This window comes from Miniopterus natalensis, chromosome 4, assembly GCF_054644295.1.
Source record: "Miniopterus natalensis isolate mMinNat1 chromosome 4, mMinNat1.hap1, whole genome shotgun sequence".
NCBI lineage: Eukaryota > Metazoa > Chordata > Mammalia > Chiroptera > Miniopteridae > Miniopterus > Miniopterus natalensis.
Window position 1 is genome coordinate 44,379,660 of NC_142084.1, and position 2,724 is coordinate 44,382,383.

Sequence of the window (2,724 nt, forward strand, 5' to 3'; positions counted from 1 at the left end):
GGGAAAAGATTGAAGGGTGACCAGAACACAACCCTAAAAGCCGTTAATAAACCAGTGGTTCTCACCAGGGGCAATTTTCTCCCCAAAGACATTGGGCAATGTCTAAAGACATTTCTATATGTGACATTTTGGTGCTATGGCATCGAGTGGGTAGACATTCTGCAACACACAGGCCAGGTCTCCCACCCCAACCCAACAAAGAATTATTCAGCCCAAAATGTCCACAGTGCTGAGGCTGAGAAACCCTGTGTTAACTAAAGGGAATGATGAGATGAATTAAGATGTTAACTCTGCTCACTGTGCATGTTCTACAGTTTACAAGGTGTCTTCACACCTATCTCTCTTCATCTTAAACCCTGAGGTAAGCCAGGCAGACATCCTTATTTTCCAGTGGCAGCTGAGGAAGTTCACTCCAGGGACTGACCCAAGGTCACACACCTTGGAGTCCAGGTCTCTGCCCCTAGTTCCTTGCTCTGCTGACTCTCTTGTGGAAGCAACTGTGACACATTGAAGTCATCTTTGAACTAAATGGCTGAGTGACTATGTGCTATACTCCAGAAGGTGACTTAGGGGAAAGGGACGGCCATTGAAGCAAAAAGTAAAAAGGCCCCAATTCCAGGGTGTAGCAACTGGAAGAAATGGATGGAAAATTATTCAACTGTCAGTGGAAGAGCTGCAGAGTTTTCTCGTTGGTAGTGGCTCCTGGTCACATTTTGTCTACACCCGCAGGAAGAATTTTTGATGTACGGATCTGAAAGTGCTTGGCTTGCTCAGGGAAGGGCAGCTCCTTGTGGTTAGAAAGCAGGGTGTATAAAGAGATACACTGGGCTACGAGGCTGAAAATCCTTTACAAGGCCCTGGAGATCAAGTGATGACTGGAACTGGATTCTGTCAGCAGTGAGGAACCCTGGACAGTTTTTAAGGGCAGTAGCGGCATGACTTAACTGGTATTTTAGTAAGCTTACTCAATGAAGAACACTTCTTGTAAATAACATTTATTCCTCCTGACCATATTACAAAATGGGTTGTTCTTTAAAGCACTGCATTTGGTGTTGGTGGGTTTCCATCGAGGACTGAGTGTTTTGCTCCAATTTGGAGGAAACAATTTACTGAGAAATTGAAGACAGGTGAAAATAGCATCGTGAACAGCTGTCTTTTTGAGTGCCTATTTAAGAACATAGTAAGTGAAGTCATAGCACAAATACTCACATGAGTAACTATCATCTGACACCAACCCAAATAGGTTTATTACTACAATTCTAAATTCAAATTAATCAAAATAGGCTACAGTGTGTTCCCAGGGTGTCTGGTGTCATTGGCATTGGCTAACTCTGGAATGAAGATCATCACCTTCAAAAGCACGAGAAAGGAAAGTACTTATTTAATTATGGCACCGTGCTGGGTACTATACTGAGTAAATCACACTTTTCTGCATATAACTTTTGACTTCCCCAAAACTTAGTTGCTCCTAAGTCTCCAGAGGGGATTGGTTCCAGAATCCCCCCGCAGATACCAAATCCCACAGAGGCTCAAGTCCCCTATATAAAAACGTGTAGATCGATGCATACAGTTGGCTCTCTGCATCCATGCACTCTAAACCATGAATCGAAAACAGTAGTTGAAAAAAATCCATGTGTACGTGGACCTGCGTAATTTAAACCTATGTTGTTCTAAGGTCAACTGTACATTATTTAATGCGAGAAGGCCTCCTGTGCTTGTCCTTAAAATGTCCCCCTTTTTTCTTCACACTACATTCTTACATGTTCCTGCTGTTCTAATTAAATATTTAGCTCCACGTTCTTCTCTATATCAGAAAATTAGAGTTCTTTGGGAGCAGAAAGAAAAACCCAGCTTCACACCCATGTCCAGTGCAAGGAGAAAATAAGGCAGCTACAAAATCTGTCCTTGGACTCAAATTTCATGGGTGCGGTAAGAGCACTATTGCAGGGCATCTAAGAGCAGAGTATATATTTAGTAATGAGTTCTTCAGCATTCTTGGGCTCTGCCGGGAGTGGGTAAGAATGGACTACACCAACTGGTAAATCTAAATGATTTATAACAACACCAAATATACCATAACAAATACTTACAAAAATCAAATGAACGAAACTTATATGCAGCAGCAGCACCTAAACAACATTCAAAAATTAATAGCTGGAATTTGAAGCCCTCGATAGGGTAGTAAATTTTATCAATTCTCTGCCCAAGCGAGCCTGTTTGAGACTCCAGTGCAATGGGAACTCCGTAGCTGTGCAGTTTTGAAGAAGGAAGATTATGCAGTGTAAAGCCAGGGCCCCCTGAGAAGCAAGCCTCGGGTCCAGATCTCTTCCAGGAAAGAACTTTCTTCAGTGAAATAGGAACCGCCAGGGGATGCCCTGGTCACACCCAATGCCCAGATCCAAACCACCCACCCAGATAAAGGGAGGGGGTGGCTATCCTGTATCCCCCAAAACAGAACTAGCTTTGACCTTTCTAGGGAAGGAATTTGTCTCTTCATGTGAGTTTATGGAAAGCATCAGTGTGTGTGTGTATGTGCGTGCGTGCGTGTGTGTGTGTGTGTGTGTGTGTGTGTGTGTGTGTGGAATCATTCACTGAGCAAAGAAGAATGTTTGAAACTAGAACATCACTAAGCTTGCAAATAAAAATCTATAAATTTTCAGAATAGAATCATGAAGTGAAAGCAATTTCTGGTCGAGGTCCCAAACCCTAAATGTGTCACCTAGA